This window comes from Gopherus flavomarginatus, chromosome 5 (assembly GCF_025201925.1).
Source record: "Gopherus flavomarginatus isolate rGopFla2 chromosome 5, rGopFla2.mat.asm, whole genome shotgun sequence".
NCBI lineage: Eukaryota > Metazoa > Chordata > Testudines > Testudinidae > Gopherus > Gopherus flavomarginatus.
The window spans coordinates 92,617,946-92,635,761 of NC_066621.1; the positions used below are offsets into that span (position 1 = coordinate 92,617,946).

The following is a 17,816-nucleotide window of genomic DNA, read 5'->3' on the forward strand; positions in this document are numbered from 1 at the left end:
TCCCAATACAGGGCCTTCAGAAGGGGAGAAATTTTATTTTATTCTTTTTAAATTGTGGGGGAGGGGGATAGAGAGGAATCCTCCCTCCTCTGAAAATAAAATAGTCTGGAGACCAATGGCTTTTCACCATGGTGTCTCCAACTGGCTATTTCTAATAGTCCCGTCATCATGGAATCTTAGGCTTGATCTACACTTAAAAGTTAGGTTGACATAACTACTTCAGTCATGGGTATAAAAAGCCCTCCTCCCTGACTCACGTAGCTATGCTGACTAACCCCAGTATAGAAGAATGTCAACATAGCTAATTTGGTCGGGCGGGCAGGGGGGAAGGTGGTGTTCCTACACTGATGGAAAAACTCCTTCTGTCAGAGCAGGCTGCATTTAAGCTACAGCATATGTACTGATATAGTCTGCAGTATAGACACAGCCTAAGTACCATAGTGGAGGCTGAGTGAGAAAAGAAAAGAGAATTTTCATGCAAAGCTGCAGATATATGAATGGTAAGATACTTCGGTCTCACTTATTCTTACACCATCTGTTCATTTCTTTAGATAGAGTTGCATTAATTCATATGAATCAGCTCAGCCAATGGAAAACAACAGAGCTCATCGCTGCATGCTGGCTTAGTGACATGTCACTTGTGTCCCTGTTGTTGCAATGGGTATTGGCAGCTGTGAATGAATGGCAATGATCTTCCACTACTGAACAGTTTGCATTGTGAAAGCCTGTGGATAAAGAAAATGGCCTTCAAATGATAGCCCTTAATTGCACTAGCCACCATAGACACCGACTCTGTGGGTATTCCAGCCATGGAGCACCCACAGAAAAAAATTAGAGGGTGCTTAGCACTCACCGGCAGCCAGCTCTCCCCCTCCCTCTCAGTGCCTACTGCCCACTGCCATCAGCTGTTCCGCGGTGTGCAGGAGGCACTGGGGAGCGGGGATGGGGCACACTCAGGGGAGGGGGAAAAACTGGGCAGAAAGTGGCAGGGCAAAGTGGTGGATTGGAGGAAGAGGGGGTGGGGCTTGGGGCAAAGTGGGGGGTTGAGCACTCCGGGGGCCCAGAGAAAGCAGGCACCTGTACTAGCCACCACTTAGGAGACAGCTCCTCCAACAATAACAGCTATCAGCACATCATAATGTGGTTGATCTTTTTAACATCTGCAACATAATTTCATTCAGATTGTTTAATCTACACTGTAGAGTTTTGTCATCAAAAGTCAGGCCATTTTAATTAAAGTGCTTTTATTAAAGTGCTGTTGCATGTCCACACTATGCTCGTGTCGGCAGAGTGCACCCACACTAGCAGCTCTTGCATTGACACAGAGATTAGTGAACTGTGGGTAGCTAGCCCACTATGCAACTGGCCACAGGGTGCTTTGGGAAGGGTTTACAATGCCTCATGGGGCAGGTACAGCATCACATGATGCAGGTTTCTCAATCCCTTGGTTCCATGGGCATCCTACTATATTGCCAGCTGCTTTTCAACTGAAGTGGAGGGAGGAGTGAGTGGGTGACAAGGAGCAGGGATGGGGGGAGAGACAGTGTGTTTTGGGGAAGAGAGTCTATGATTTTTTACCTTCTAGTTTCAGGGGGCAACTTCAGAATTGAGTTTTTGATCTAACTCAAGTGTACGGTGCTCTCATATCTCATGTTAATGATTTTTAAAATATTAACACATTAGAAGAAATCTACAAGAGAGATCATGGACCTTCATAAGATACAATTTCACTATAAACAGATTCAACTCCGTTCTGATTTAATTAAAGTTAGTGGGAAAAAGTGTACAGTTTGATCATATCCCTCAACATAATTTAAACAAAGAATTTTTATCCATCACTGCTAATTAAATCACGAGATTGACATAGCATCTAGGGAAAATACAAACACAGAGCAGAAAAAGGACACAATCATTCAGCTGTGGCAGATTTGAATTTTGTACAAATTTTGCAACAGTAAAAAGGAACTCTCCTCTCTTCTCCTGGAACATCAAGGGCCAGACTCTCAGACACACTGTTTTGTGTAGGTTTGTTGGTGCAAAGCAGCTATATACCCTAAGGAACTGAGCAGCATAAGTCTTGGACCACCTTAGCAGCTCCTGTAACACTGCCTCTGCCACAGCGAGTAGGGCTAGTAAAAGAGACATGACCAGGATGCTATTGTATGCCCCTGGTCTGAGTGAAGTAGCAGAGCATAAATAAAGCAGTCTGAAGGCTGCTCTAATTATACTAGGGACCTTTGTTTTTCCATCCCAAATTGTTCCTTTGCTCAGATCTTGGCTAAACCACAGGATCTAGCCTCAGAGCTTAGCATCAAAACATTTCTTTCTTTCATCAAAATCAAAGAAGATATTACATGTATTGTCAGAGCTTGAGTGTAAATTTGCATAGTAAAAGACACTAACCATCATGGTCACGGAATATCAATTAAATTACATTCCTTTTTCAACGAGTTTCCTCTTACAGTCTCTATTTTGTATTGCATTTGCACATTTAGAAAGATGGACACAATGCCCTGAAAATAAAAAAATTTTATTCCCCCTCTTTTCACCATTATAAGGGGGGGGGGAACACTTCCTACAACATTATGAAACATAATTAATGTGTAAAATTATTTTGAATTGCTGATACCCCACTAATTGATCTTGCTGTTTTGGAATCCAAAATATTCTTTGTACTGAAGTTATATGTTTAATAACCATTTCAACAGCTAAAATAGGAATTTCTTTAACATGATCTTCAGTTCCTTCTTGTAATTCCCAATACTCGCAACTTCTGAATGCCAGATTTCCTAATATCTCAATTATCCTACCTAAAAGACTTGCTAACCTGTCTGATGCAAGTCCTACTCTTCATTGCCTTATACCTTGAATGCTGATTTACATCTGAAAGTGAGTATTTTAAAATACTGCCCTTTTGACTGGGTTGAGTTATACATTCTGCACTGGTGTAAATAATTATTCAAGGTGAAAGAAGTGGAGGATCAAATATTTACAAAGATACACTAAGGGTAGATAAGTTTTCAGAATACCTCTCATTTCCCCTTACCATCACTCCCTGCACATCATTTCCATTTACATGATTAAGCGGGAGAAAGTGGATCCAGGTACTTATGCTTTCGCCACTATTAGCAAAAGTGGGGCACAGTAGGACAACTTCAGGGGCAAAGCAGATGTTGGCGAGACACAGAAGTCCCGGGACCAGCAGCCACAACTGGTGCAAATAAGAGCTATTTATACTCCTCCCCAATTTCTCCAAGGTCAGTAACCATCAGGAGGTTGGTCTCAGGAGGCCTAGGGTCAGTTAGCAGCAGCTGCCACTTTATTGTTTCTGGTATATCTCATATTCCACTCAGTTATAAGCCTGTTGAATTCCATGGTTCTCACTGTTTGGCTTTCATCCTCTAACAGATAAGGACTGGCAAATATCCCAGAAAACTGGGCAGCCCTTATCGCAGTCCTGCAGGTGGTAGAAGAAAGCAGCAGGGCAGTGACCTTTCTAAAGACCCACTTCCTCCATACTACTGGGGTCCATCAACTTTACCCAAAGCCACTGAACTGGAACTAGCCCCATCACCAGAGTACTAGTCAGGCGGCATCAAACATGTGGCCATGACTCCTCTGGGGCTGGGACCTAAAATGTTCCATGCCTTGGCAGCTACCTAGCCCAGAGAACGTGGATCTCTGCTGCCACCCAGTATAAATTTATAATAAGGATAAGGCCTTTCAGAGAAGACAGACTGTCTAACAGGGCCATCCTTACCCATACACAAAGTACGCTGCTGCTTAGGGCACTGGGAAATTTGAGGTACCAAATTTCCTGGTGCCCTGCGCAACTGTGCGCTGCTCCAGTCCTTGCTCCGGCTCTTCCGCAGGGCCCTCGCCCCAGCCCTGCCCCCAGTGGATTCCAGAAGTGGTCAGGCCTGCACTCACTGGTAAGTAGAGCCACCTGGCCCCAGCCCGCTCCGCTCTACCGGTTCCCAGCCATGCAGCCAGTGAGTGCTGGAAGGAGGTTCCCCCCTCCCCTCAAGCCTGGGAGCCAGGGGAGCTGAAAAGGCTGATGCTAGGTCACTCTACTTCCTGCAGGAAGTGGCCAGCCCCCTTGCCCCCAGTTCCCTGTGGAGCCCTGGGGCCCCACACATCCCCCATGGGGGGGCTGGGTAGGGCACCAAAATGGACGAGGGGCTCATCTAAACTACAAACGCTGTGCCAGCACAGCTATGCTAGTGGAGATGGAGCATATACTGGCAAAAGGAGGTCTTCTGACAGTAAACCACCTCCCCGAACAATACAAACTATACTGCCAAAAGGCTCTTTTGCTGGTGTAAGCTGCATCTACATGATGGCTTTGCCAGCACAGCTGGGTTGGCTGGGATGCAGTTTTTTTCACATCCCTACTGACACAGCGGTGCTGGAAAAATGTTTTAGTGTAGACCTGGCCCCAGAGTGCAGCTGCAGTGAACTGATGACTTTTAAGTGGTCATTTCATGACTGATTCAGGCTAAATGTAGCCTAGCTTGCGTGAAAGCAGGGAGTGCCAAGCCCACTTGTACATTCCAAAGGGGAAGACTAAAAAGGAAGAAGCTAGACACACCAAGTTTGGCAGCCTATTGGGAGTATGGGTTGGGATCCATCACCTTAATTTGATCTGTCTCTAACCCACTGTGGAACAGAGCTGAACGAATGAAAATCATGATCTGCTGACAAGTAACAAAAACAGCAGCAGCTTTTCAAAGGCAACTGCTTCTGTAACAGTGAAAAATGTAGGTCAAGCACACATATTAGGCAGGGGAAAGAACGTTTAGCAGAGTAACAGATGGCTGGAAGACTTACACTCCCCCATTCTTGTCATGTACTCAGGGCAGCAAGTCATTCAGGCCACCATGGCTGCACTATTTTTAGTCCACTAGCTTGATGAGAACTAGGGTGGTTATGTCTCCTCCAGCTGGGAACCACACCCCTTTTCAGTATAGACATGCCCTCAGATAGAGCAGCCCACAGGGTCTGATGTTAAACTTGTGACTCTCTCTCAGAATAGAAACTCTACCTCTAGAGTAGGTTGTTTAGGGTCCTACAGCCAGAAATGCTCTCTATTAGCGTGCCCTGTAGAGAATAATGGTGAATAATAATCCAATTCACAGAGGATTTCCTAGAAAACTAAGAGACCTTTTCATGTCTAGATTTCTTTCCACAACTTAGACCTTAATTAAAAACAAACACACACACAGAAGTAAAGTTGTAAAGTAAAGGTACCATTGTGACATTTCACTCCATATGATTTTATAAAAATATGCTAATGAGTGTGAATATAATGTAAGTGGAATATGCTTCATGCAAAAGGTCTCTTGTAACATATCATTACAAAGCTTATCTTGTATCTGAAACTAGAAATATGAAATTAACTCTGAGGTCTTATTGTAATTATGCAAAGTGTGGGCAATTAATGGGGGTTTGGAATCTTGATAGCTCCCATTAACCAGGACAATTGACTGTACCTGGTTCTATTTATTTGCAAGCCTTCCTGTGAGTCAGGCTAAGAAGAATGGAGGCTTGGGGTCTCCCAGGACATGTGACCATGTCACCTGGTACTGGAATCCATCTTAAACCTGGTGCTTTTCCTTTTAGAAGGAGGGGTGGGGATGCAGAGAGGCACAAGATTCCCACCTTGTGCTAAAGCTAATAAGGTGGTAGAAGAGAACAAAGGAGGTGGCAGTCATGAGAAATCCCCTAGCTATCACGTGAGCTGGAACTAACAAGGACTGTACTTGGGAAAGGACTGGGCCCAGACTAGGAAGAAGTCTAGTCTGTGAAAGAAAATTATTGGATCATCTCTGAGGGTGAGATTTATCTGTAATCAGTTTCTTATTATATTAGGCTTAGACTTAGATATTTTTTGTTTTATTTTGCTTGGTAACTTACTTTGTTCTGTCTGTTATTACTTGGAACCACTTAAATCCTACTTTTTACACTTAACCAAACAGTGATTTTATTATTAACTAACCCAGAGTAAGTAATCAATACCTGGGGGAGCAAACAGCTGTGCATCTCTCTCTGTGTTATAGAGGGAAGACAATTTATGAGTTTACCCTGTATAAGCTTTATACAAGGTAAAATGGATTTGGACCCTGTTAGGAACTAGGTATCTGGGTGCCAGGGACAGGAGCACTTAAGCTGTTTTCAGTTAAGTCTGCAGCTTTGGGGCACATGGTTCAGACTCTGGGTCTGTGTAGGAGCGGTGTCTGGCTCAATTCAGTGGTGGTGGGGGGTCCTTCCTGGCCTTGTGCCTGAAGCTTCTTCCCGGAGACACTCATCTAGGCCCCCTCCTACAAATAAACCCCCTTTCACACAGGCAGCAGGCAAGATGTGCTCCTGGCCTCCAGATACTCACCCCCTGTAGTTAAAATCCCACTGCAGAGAATTGCATACTCCACTTTATTTGAACGCGTCCTGGGTGAATCACAAGGATCAGAGGTCATACCAGTGCCCAGCTCTGACCCAGCCCCTGCGTGCAGAGGAAACGCACTCCATTGCAACTCAGGAGGGAGAGATTCACACAAGCTGCCTATACTCCCCTCCAGAAAGGTAAGGAGGGGTCTCTGCAGCTCAACTAATCAATATACAATGATCAAACTGCATTTTACAACCCATTTGTCCATGGGCCATGTCTCAGGTGGGCTGAGATCAGGAGGGTAGAGGCAGCTGCCACAGAGAACCCTTGGGTGCTGGATCAGGCTCAGCCTGGGCAGAGGCCACAGCTCGCCTAATTTGCAGGTCTGCTGATTCACAAGGCATCATGGGGCAGACCACCTGGGGGTGAAGCGGATAAGGCTCACTGGGTCCTCCTTTGTGCCCCCTGGCTGGCCCCACCAGTGTCTCCAGCAGTGCTAATGTCTTGGAACAGGCCCCCCACAGCTGCCTCCTCAGCTACCGCCTCAGTGTACTTGGTGCTCCAGGCCCTGGGGTCCTTGTTTTAGATCTTGGCGATGAAGCGCAGGATCTGCATCTTGGAGGTCTCCTTGGCAGCCCGGGCCCCCCACTGGAACTCAAACTCAGGTAGATCTGTGTGGGGTATGCGGTTGTATTCCAGGTACTTTTGGCGGACAAATTCCTCAGTCACCAATTTCTTGACATCCCCAAAGACCTTGTGTCTCACTCCAGGGTCAACTCACAGTCTCCTCAACAGCTCCCACACAGCAGATTCTTTAGCAGCATTGCCCTTCATGAAGAGGAAGCTGAGGATGACAGTGAGGAGGCCTAGGTTTGCTGTGCAATCATCCTGTTTCAGGTTCTCCACTTCCAGGCACGGCAGGTTGCTGACCAGGATATAGATGTGATGCTTGGAGTCTATCTCCACCAGCTGTAGCCCAAAACCCTTTTGATCCACCTGAGCCGGCAGTTTTATTTCCCAATTCCATCCAGGTGGTGGTGTTTAACCATTTCCACAAATTCCATGTTGCTTTCAGATTGCCTAGGCCTATTTGCACCAAATCCGCATTAGCATCTGCCTGTTCGTCTATAAGACTCTCCTGTAATTCTGATAAGGCCTCGATTTATTTCTTAATTACTTCTAAATCTACCGTATTCATAATCCCGGTTCCAAAGCCAACCCCTCCTAATATAGTATCTGCTACATCTCGCCTGGTTCGGCCACAGGGGCTTCAGTGTGTCTTTATCCATGCTTTCAAAAGAGGAAGGGAAGAGGGCAAACATTTTGGCTCCACTCTTGACACATTTAACTGGGTCCAACGCATATAAAATCTAATCTCTACTAGCATTGGATTCAGAAGGACCCTTAGAGGGTCACTTTGAGTTATAAACAACTTGGGCTTCTTCATCCTGATCAGTGCTTCTTCTAAACGTCATCTCTTTGGTCCAAATCTTAGCACATGTGTCTGAGAACCAAAGGTTTGAATGTTTGTTAGGTATTGGACAAGATCCTACCATGACAGTTAGTATTGTTCCTGTCTTAACAGGCTCATCCCACTGGGTAAGAGGCACTCCAGGTGGTGTCCCCACCCCTATTTCCCATTGGTTTGGTATTCCTGTGATGTTTGTAAGCTGAACCTTGAGTCCCACTTCCCCTTCCCAGGCATAGATCTCAGTATTCCCTTGCGGCTTCAGAATTCACTTTGTGTTTTTTATCACTGAATTCTAAGAGAATTCTAGGTTCCTGGATGGGGATCCATGCTTGATTGGCTAGAGTGGAGGTATTCGTTATCGAGGGGAGATGGCAGTGGGCTTGCCCCCAAAATCTTGAAGTGTCTGGGACACACAGGCCCCCAAGAACAGGGATTACCAAACCTTATTCTTGTCAATAAAATCAATCTGGACCTATCGCCAGGGCCCGAGTCTCTACTGGGGCATCATGGGTTGCCAGTGAGGAGGCCATGCTTTATGCTGTGCACACCATGTGCAATTCCTTACCCGTCTTCTAACATCATCCTCCTGGGTTTTCCATTCTGCAATTTGTTTCACCCTATTCAAGGTTCCCTTTACTCCCTCCTGCCTGAACTGATGGACTACATTAATCAGTTCCCGGCTCTCCTCCTTTCCTGGAGTTTGGGGATTTACAGCGTCATCCGTTGGTTCAGGGGCCTCAGTAAGGACGCCTTTAGCTTGGCTTCTAGTTACAACTGCTATAATGTGTTGCTGGGCTGTGTTATCTCCCCGACTGTTCCAGATGGCTTCCACGCTTGTTCCCTTGTTATGGGCTTTTACGTGCCAGATTTTCAGTTGCTTAGGATTCTCCGTTACCCACTGATAAATCCACCTCCATTCATCTAGAGATGCAATATCTTTGCCATCTGCCCCCTCCACTCATTTTTTTCCCCCAGTCCTGCATCCAGAACTGAATTCCCTTTAAACAAAAGTCGCTCTCAGCATAAATAGACACTGGTCATGGGGAATGCTCATATTGTTTCAGAACCTGATAAATTGCATGCAATGCAGCATGTTGGGCTGACCCATGGTCCAGCTGGCCCTGCATAAAAGACAGTTACTCGCCTTTGTAACTGTTGTTCTTTGAGATGTGTTGCTCAGATCCATTCCTATTATGGTGTATGCGCGCTGCATGCATGATCGTCGTAAGATTTTTACCCTAGCAACACTCGGTGAGTCGGCTGAGGCACCCCCTGGAGTGGCACCATATGGTGCCGGATATATACTCCGGTGGTCCCAGTGCCCCCTCAGTTCCTTCTTGCCGGCTACTCCGACAGAGGGGAAGGAGGGCAGGTTTGGAATGGTTATGAGAAACACATCTCGAAGAACAACAGTTACAAAGGTGAGTAACCGTCTTTTCTTCTTCGAGTGCTTGCTCATAACGATTCCAGTTAGGTGACTCCCAAGCTTTACCTAGGTGATGGGGTCGTAGTGAGATGTCGCAGAGTGCAGAACCGCTGAGCCAAATGCCGCATCACCCCTTGACTGCTAGACTAATGAATAGTGGGAAGCAAAAGCATGTACCAATGACCAAGTTGCTGTCCTACATATCTCCTATATGGGTACATGAGCTAGGAAGGCGGAGGACGAAGCTTGAGCCCAACTGGAGTGGGCAGTAAGGTGCGTAATTAGGACACCAGCCAAGTCATAGCACGCACGGATGAGTGATGTGATCCAGGACGAGATGCGCTGGATGGTCTGCCACAGCTACGAACAGCTGGGATGTCCTCCTGAAAGGTGTTGTTCGTTCGATGTAAAAGGTGAGGGCCCTGTGAACGTCTAAAAAGTGCAGCTGTTGTTCTTGTCGAGAAGTGTGCGGCTTCAGATAGAAGACTGGGAGGAAGATGTCTTGGTTGACATGGAAGGCAGACACCACCTTAGGAAGGAAGGCAGGGTGTGGTTGCAGCTGTACCTTGTCCTTCTGGAACATCGTATACTGTGGGTCTGACGTGAGGGCTCTAAGCTCCAACACACATCTCGCCGAGGTGATAGCTATGAGGAAGGCTGTCTTCCAGGAATAACAGAGGAGTAAGCAGGTGGCCATCGGCTCGAATGGGGCACCCATGAGTCTGGATAGGACCAGGCTGAGGTCCCACGTAGTGGCCAGATGCCGAATTTGCGGGTACAGATGTTCTAAACCCTTGAGGAACCTGCTGACCATGGGATTGGAGAAGACCGAGAGCCCATTTTCACCCAGGTGAAAGGTTGAAATCGTTGCTAGATGTACTCTGATGGATAAAACTGCTAGGCTCTGCTGTTTCAAGGACAAAAGAGAGTCTCAGATGGTAGGTACTGACACCTCCAGGGGGGGAGTATTGCTCAGAGCACACCAGCAGGAAAAACGCTTCCACTTAGCCAAATACCTGGACCTGGTAGAGGGCTTTCTGCTACCCAAAAGAACTTTCTGCACCGAGCGGGAGCAACGTAGCTCAGATTGAGTTAGCCACATTGTGAGGTGGAGGGATGGCAGGTCGGGATGACAGAATCGTCCATGTCCCTGAGTGATCAGGTCCAGCCACAACAGAAGCGGAATTGGAAAACAGAGTGGATGACGTCCGGGCGAATCGACCACTCATGAGCCCGGAAGGATCCGCTGAGGCGGTCCGCCAAGGTGTTCTGGACTCCAGGGAGAAGCGACGCCACCAGGTCGATCGAGTGGGCTATGCAGAATTCCCACAGGTGAATGGCTTCGTGACCAAGGGGGGACGAACGTGCTCCCTCTTGTTTGTTGATATTAAACATGGTCATTGTGTTGTCTGTGAAAACTGCAACACAACGGCCCTGAAGGTGCTTGTGGAACATCTGACACGCCACTGCTCTCAGCTCCCATACATCGATGTGCAGGGATCTCTTGTGTGGACCAAAGGCCCTGTGTGCGAAGGTCCACAAGGTGAGTGCCCCAACCCAAAGATGATTCATCCGTGGTTAGGGCCAGGGAGGACTGTGGGGTATGGAATGCTTCCCCTTCGCATACTGAGTTGAGGTTCAGTCACCAGCCCAGGGAGGTTAAGATTTCCAGCGGTACCGTGACCACTGTGTCCATATTGTCCCAGCCTGGACAGTATACAGTTGAGAGCCAGGCCTGAAGTAGATCAAGTCACAGTCTGGCATGTCTAGTCACAATGGTACAAGACGCCATGTGTCCCAGGAGACCGAGGCACGTCCGTTCCGTTGAGGTCAAGAAGCTTTGGAGGCCGTGGATAATGCTTGCCATGGAATGAAAATGCCCGTGTGGTAGGCACGCATGGGCGAGTCTTGAGTCTAGGACCACTCCGATGAAGTCTGTTCTTTGGGTTGGCTCCAAAGTGGACTTTTCGACATTGAGCAGCAGGCCCAGCTGTCTGAACAAGCTCACGGTGTACTGGACATGAGATTGTAACTGGTCCTTGGCTCGACCCTGAATGAGCCAGTTGTCGAGGTATGGAAACACTTTGTGGGGGAAAATTAAGCTAGCCCTATTAATCTAAGTTTTTCTGCTTGGACTAGGCCCGCCCTGCGGCTAACAGGCCACAGGCCTGAACCAAGCTAAGTGTTGTGCTCCCTGACAGTGGCGGCCAGAGGTTGAGACACAGAGAGGGAAGGGGGACTGAAAAGGAGGAGAGTGAAAAAGCCCCAGCAACAAGAATAATTTACAGTATGTGCCTACTGCTTTTGAAATATAATCACTTGTGTAAAGCAATCACTGTGAAGCAGTCATCTAAAATGAGTAACCATGCCTCCCCCTACCCCATTTGTGTAACTACCCCATTTGTGTAACTGTACCCCATGAAAGGCAATTATGTAATTGCACCCCATAAAAGGCAAGGTTGTAGCAATGCCGGAAAGTACCAGAAATACCCTAACTCCAATTACATTCATATAAGACAAGGTTGCAAAAGGGTGCTGGAAAGTACCGAAAAGACCCTAACTTGTGTATTGTATTCCAAATAAGGTAATTCTTACTCAAGTATGTGTAATTTGTTTGCGGTTTTAAGCTTTCAAAGTTAAGATGTGCCTTATTTCGAGGGCGCAGAATCAAAGCTGCTACCCCCAACGCGTTAGTGTGTGTTAATAAACGGGCCTCAGGCTTGTGTCTCTGAACTAAAATCACTGCGTGGGTGGCTTTTTCTGCGAGAGCTTGGATCCGATGTTGATGGCATGAGGCAGCTGCGACGGCCATACACTTTGTAAAGACCCTTGGTGCCATAGATAGGCCGAAGGGAAGGACAGTAAATTGGAAGTGCTGTTGGTTGACCACAAAGTGAAGGAAATGCCTGTGCGGCAGGTAAATGACTATGTGGGAGTACGCGTCCTTCATGTCGAGGGTGGGATACCAGTCTCCAGGATCCAGGGAAGGAATAATGGTCCCCAGGGAAACCATGCGGAACTTCAACCTTACCATAGATTTGTTGAGTCCATGCAGGTCTAGGATGGGCCATAGCCCTCCCTTTGCCTTGGGGACTAGGAAATAACAACATGAGTGAAACCCCCTACCTCTCAGTTCCTTTGGAATCTCCTCTATAGCTGTGATAGCTAGGAGCGTTCACACCTCCTGTAGAAGGAGTTACTAATTAGAAGGGTCCCTGAAGGGGGGAGAAAATTGAAGGAGGTATCCACTTTCCACCGTACGTAGGACCCAATGGTCTGATGTTATATGGAACCACGCATGGAGGAAATAGGAGAGGCGGTTGTTGAAAGGCCGAGAAGGATCCTGGAAGGAGACTGGTGCTCCACCCTCAGGCGCACCTTCAAAAATGTTGTTTGGACCCAGCTGATGGTTTTGGGGGAGCCTAGTTCTGGCCTGTCTCCACCTATCATCCTGGCCCTGTCTTCTAGAGGAGTCCTGTCTCGGTCAGGACATGCCCAGAACTGCTCTGGGATTCACTCCCAGGGAGTCAGACCCCCAAAGCCGCATGGTGACACATTCTGTTTAAGAAGTGCGCTCTGGAACCGCTGTATAAATCTCTGGCTCCAGTGGGCGTGAGTCCCCCAGCAGGAAGGAAAAGACTCATTCGTGTACAAATGGGAATAGGGGAGCTGAGCACATTGAGTTTCCAGGCTCTCCAGCAAACCAACAAGGTGCCAGGGGGGTCCCACTGAGATCTGACCTCAGATTACGGGATGCAGAATCCTGCCTGTTACACCAGGGGACCGGGTGGGGTAGCCCAGAGTGGGGACACTCCAGCCCCTGTTCTAAGTGACCATGATAAGGTTGGGGGTCGAGCCTCCCAGGAAGCCTGGGCCCAGCCTTGTCACGGTTATGAGGACTCTGCCACACACGAGAGTAGAAAGAGAGGCCTCAGTGTCAGGCAGGCCTCTGGGTAAGGGGGTGGAGACTCAGATCCTTTCGTTGGCCAATTCCACAGGGGGCCTGTATAAGCCTGGGTCAGACCGGTTGGCATCCAGACGGTGGCATCCAGCCTGATGTTGTATAGTGAATTGGAAAGATTGAAGGAACAGGAACCATCTGGTAGATCTTTACTTTCAGATACATAGCCAAAGAGGTGAATCATACACTCATGAAGCCAAGGATGACTGGAGTCAAAGGAAATGCTCTCTACACAGACTGCAGCATCAGAAGAAATTTCCTCTTTCCTGAAGTAAATCTCAAAAGCAAAAAGATGGGTCTCTATTTTGTTCTTCACCAAATTCTTCAATGGTTTTACAAATTTAGTGGCTTCTTCCAAAGGTGCTTCAACCTTTGCTAGTTTCTCAGTGTAAAGTTCTTCTTTCGGACGGCCAATTTCCTCCTCCTCCTCGTCATGGAGTTTGTTTCCCTTCCCTGGATGGTGAAACAGCCTGTCAGCCTACGCCGTCCTTGAAAATCAGTTCCCAGCTCTGCATTAAGCTTTCTAGGTAACTTTTTGAGTCTGAACACTAGATCTGTGCACATTTTCCTTTGGGGATTCCATTGATAGTGGCCCTGCAGCTCCTTTGCACCCTTTAAGGGGCCATAAAACAGGCATCCAGAGTCCCAGGGAAAATTCCCAGTGTAAGAGGCCTGAGCCAGCACTACACCCTCTCCTGCTGGGTGTGCTGGGGCAGAGGGCTTTTGAAGGTTCATGTAAGTGGAAGGAGGAGTGGCTGAAGCAGTGCTGCATTCCAGTGTGTCTGCACTGCAGCATAGGCCCAGTTCGGAAAGCCCTGAGGGCTGCCCTAGGCCACTTGGGGCTGAGAATTCCCCTCTGGGCAGTTGAGGAATGTGGACGGAACAGCATGTAAAGGAATCACTTAATCAGCTCTCAGAGCGTTTCCTTTCACTTCCGTATAAGCAGCTGTGCCCAGTTTGGATGGAGATAAAATTCTGTCACCTCTTCCACCTCCTCCATTGGCTTCAGTAAAAAACAGTCATGCTTAGATGGATGGAGGGAAGTTAAAGGAAGCTGGTTGCAACTCTACCGAGAGAGGTTATTCCACTAGAGGCAGAGGTAAATTGGTCCTGTAAGCTGCTCCAGTGCTTTGTCCAGTCATTTTAAACAATGTGACCCAACAGGCCCTTAATGCCAACTGGCAAGGGGGTTTACAGGAACATCCCAATACTGGTCTGCACAAGCTGGTTCACCAAAGAATGTCACGTAAGCTAAGACCACTGATGCCTATTTACGTATGAAGTCAGATGTTAGGAAAGTACCCAAGAAAAACAAGCTAGGGGTTGTTATCCTGTCTTTGAGTACAATGAACTTGGGAGGGCATACGTAAGAGACAAAGATGATGCCCCTTTATCCTTCACTTATGAAGTAAATGGGCAGTGCATTTACCGTCATTGAAAATGCTGAAAAGGACATTGGGTGAGGAAAAACTTCTTTATACAGAAAGTTAACCTGTTAGTTCTGTTTACTCTCTGGAAAGAGAGTGTTTGATTTTGTTTATATGCAGCCAGTGGTTTTCATTCTCTGGACTCTCTAGACTGTGATAACAAATTTGTTTTTACTATTAATATAACTTAGGGCTGTGGTGTTAAGCTAACCACTAGCCTTCAGCTGAATCTTACAAGCTGGTGTGCACACTGTTCCTTTAGGAACAAGAAGTCTGGTACTTCTGTGAGAAGCCAACATCTGTGAGGAGCTGGATATCACAAGGCAATGCTTCAAAGGGACTTCGGGACATGGGTGCACCTACTGTTTACCTGCAAGGCAAAGTAAGGGCTGGCCTAGCCCCAAGGAGAGCACGTGAGGGGCTAACATGCTGGGGCCATTAGAGAGCCAAAAGCCAGATAGGCAGAAGCAAGATTCCTGCTCACTGCTGAAAGGGGGTGATGATAAAGTGACTCTCAATGCAATGTACCCTGGGAAGTTACACATGCCTCCAGGTTTCCACCACTGCTGGAGTGATTATTCTACAGCCTAATACATCTTATGGAGATGCTGGTTATGATAGTCAGCTTTAGATTTTCTTTTGCCTTGCTTCTTGCCATTACTTCTAGCTGAGTTCCCCTAATCAATTTCTTTTCCTTGCTTGCATTTTTAAAACACTATAACAATAAAATTATTCTTCCTTCATCCTCTTTAACTCTGTGATGCTCTGTGGATCAATACACATAACAACCTCTTTACATTTTGCCTGAGTCCCTTATACACAGAATAAAAAGTTCTTTACTATTTACACAAACAGTGCACCTTCTCCTTGGGTGCCTCACTCAGATCAGATAAGCATTGACACTCTCCTCAATGCCTCACTCCGTATGGCCCTTTCCTACACTCACATGGTCTTGAAACTCACCACATAGATGGGGCAGGAGGGGTAGGGAGGATAACAGGAGACTTTCACATGCCTGCTCTTTCACTGCTCCTACTAATCACTTGTCCAGTCTTCATTTAAATCTAGTCCATATCTCTTCAAATTTGTAAACAACCACAGAACAAGCTGCTGGTTTCCACCCAGTTCTCTGTGACAGGCATTAATGTCACGACACCCTCAACACAACTGACACCACTTCAGACCTTTGTAAGCCAGTCTCAGTAGAGAGGGCAAAGGCTGACAGGGAATAAAGAGTTTCCTCTTGTGCCCACTCTCACTTTAGAGATTTCCCCCATAGCTCTGGCTTGATGCACACACTGGTAAAGGTCAGTGGGGGTGTAGCTATCACTATCCATGTTGCAATTTTTGGGGGGGACAGACAAGCAATTATTTTCTCCAGGATGGTCAGTCAATCTGTCAACATTCTTGACTATTACATGAAGATCTCAACACTGCAATCAAACCTCCATTGCTGGCCCATGCCAGCTGAATCAGCCTCACAAGGCTCAGGCTAAGGGGCTGTTTAATTGCAGTGCAAATGGTTGGGCTCAGGCTGCAGGCCAAGTTCTGGGACCCTCCCACTTTGCAGGGTCCCAGAGCCCCAACTGAGCAGCCCCCCAAGCCTCAGTCACCTGACATAGGCCAGCCACAGGTTTTTAATTGCAGTGTAAACATACCCTTGAGGTATTCAGAAGCTGATAGGTCTCCTTAGCAGATAACGGGGAGCCAGATAGATACTCTTAACTGACAAAGGCACATATTTAGAGACCCTACCCAATATCTGCTTTTAGTTGCATCATCTTTTATAAAAAGAAATTGCTTTTTGGTGGAATTTACTAACAATGGCCAAAGGAAAAAAGAGCAGCTGCCACAGGAATTGGTGGTACACAGCACTTTGTTCATGGGTTCAGTTCATGCCTGGTGTAACTCCAGCTTGCCCTATTACTCTCTGTGGGCCAGTATGTGTTGGATATACAACTGGAGAGTAGTTATAGGACATATTTCAGACTCCACAGATCACAGTTGGCCACAGGGAGGGGAAGGAAGGGCATTGTGTCACAGTTGAAGCTCCTTTGCTCTCCATTATCTCCTTATGGAACTATATCCTTCTTATGCCATTGCCTGCTGATACAAATGACTGTCAAACTAAGAATTATTTTGCAATTCCTGCTAGTGACTTAGACTGTAACACCATTTTCTTCTGTTCCAGCAATGGTTTGCCAACTGTTTGCCCATTTCTATCTTAGAATACCAAGGTTGGAAGGGACCTTAGGAGGCCATCTAATCCAATCCGCTGCTCAAAGCAGGACCAATCCCTAGACAGATTTTTGCCCCAGACCCTAAATGGCCCCCTCAAGGATTGAGCTCACAACCCTGGGTTTAGCAGTCCAATGCTCAACCCACTGAGCTATTCCTCCCCCAAGTACCAAACTTCTGTACATCCAGTTGATAGATTCATGCTCCCTGCAAGTTTCACAAACATAAAACTGTTGCTTTTTCAATCTAATCTGAAAAGTAGTGTTTTCTTTCCTGGTGAGAGTTTGTAACTTATTTATATTGTAGTTTCATTCTCATGGGTAGCTTCTACTGGTGAACGGTGCTGTATAAAAAAACAATCCAGTTACTAGTGGACATTCTTGTCTGAAGAACCATTAAGTTCAAAATGGCCAAGTTATTCTGACAGAAGTGCTACCTTAAACAAGAGGTTCTATTTCCTCTGCATGGACAGGTGGCCAAATGTTTGAGTAGAGATCTAGACTCACAAATGTACAGCCTTGATCGTGGTTAGTTGGGCACCTTGTTGTGGATAATCATGTTTATCTGCTTTGCATGCATAATCAAGCCATTGACCACGGAACTGCAGGCACAAACCATCCCCTTTGCACATACAGCTGCCAAAATTTCACAGTACTTTTAGCAAGAGCAGAGGTTTGCTTTAGGAACCTTGGGCAAACTTCTCCCTCATGCTCTCCTCTTGCTGTGCCTGAAGTAAGGGATGCTTTATGTATATCGCTGGTGCAGCATGCTAGGATTCTTCACAATACTATGGGAATGTCAAATACTATAGCACAAGGGCCTTCATTGAACCACTACAGAAGAACATCTCCAGCCAGTCATCCTGTGGCATTCTAAACATTTGTATAACAAAGTGTCCTGTAAAAACA

The 17,816-nt window shown here is 46.8% G+C and overlaps 1 protein-coding gene and 1 pseudogene across 2 annotated transcripts in view; both read right to left on the reverse strand.

Annotated features, from left to right (window-relative positions):
• Positions 1 to 17,816, reverse strand: part of SYNJ2BP (synaptojanin 2 binding protein) — a 50,604-nt gene that overhangs the window by 19,743 nt on the left and 13,045 nt on the right. The window contains exon 5 of one of the 2 annotated variants that reach the window (XM_050953641.1): positions 9,663 to 17,805. The exons of the other annotated variant lie outside the window; for it this stretch is intronic. The gene's annotated coding sequence lies outside the window, so the exon portion shown is untranslated. Of the gene's footprint in view, positions 1 to 9,662; positions 17,806 to 17,816 lie in introns of those variants that run through there. 2 annotated transcript variants of the gene reach the window in all.
• LOC127051372 (non-structural maintenance of chromosomes element 3 homolog) lies at positions 1,738 to 7,408 on the reverse strand (annotated as a pseudogene).